General features: G+C 34.2%; 1 pseudogene; it reads left to right on the top strand.

Moving 5' to 3' along the window:
* Positions 1-215: 215 nt before the first annotated feature.
* On the top strand, positions 216-370 carry LOC126026379 (uncharacterized; annotated as a pseudogene).
* Positions 371-593: the final 223 nt, after the last annotated feature.

Here is a 593-nt window from a genome sequence, read left to right as displayed (position 1 = left end):
CATAAAGCAGAACTCTCCAAAGTGTGGTAGCATAAAATGTGTTCCTCTAATGACTCCTTTACTTGGTTAAAGGAGTCTGTTGTTGTATCTTGTAAAATGTCCTTTATTTACATAAATTACTTTATTAAATATCATGTATTAGATACTTGACATATTGATGAAAAGACTTTTGTCCAGATAAGTGGGAGCAAAATTATTTTTAAGAAGAAAAAAGAAAACTTAGCTGGCAGGGGCGATTCCATGATCACGAAGGTGGTTTCCCCAGGGTGAGGCTCGCCCACTGCACTCCAGGCGTGTTGACCCCTGCGATTTTGGAAAACTCGACTGCGTAATTTATGGTAGTGGGGGACTGTGTGCATGCTCTCCCCAAAAAAGAAATTAAAAAATAAGAAAAAAAGAATAAATAAGCACATTTGTGAGAGTAATGAATCAAGATTATAATATTTTGATACACAATGAGGTCCAAAAGTTATTGTCATTTTTACAAACTCTGATTACTAGTTAATAATTATGTTACTTCTTTTTTTCTGAACATTAGGTAAATTTAGATACACTGACATTGGTGTATTTAAATTGGCATCTAACTTGATGTG

The sequence above is a fragment of the Suncus etruscus genome, chromosome 13, assembly GCF_024139225.1.
Source record: "Suncus etruscus isolate mSunEtr1 chromosome 13, mSunEtr1.pri.cur, whole genome shotgun sequence".
NCBI classification, from domain to species: domain Eukaryota; kingdom Metazoa; phylum Chordata; class Mammalia; order Eulipotyphla; family Soricidae; genus Suncus; species Suncus etruscus.
The sequence above is the reverse complement of the archived record's forward strand: the minus strand, read 5'-3'. Positions and strand labels throughout refer to the sequence as shown.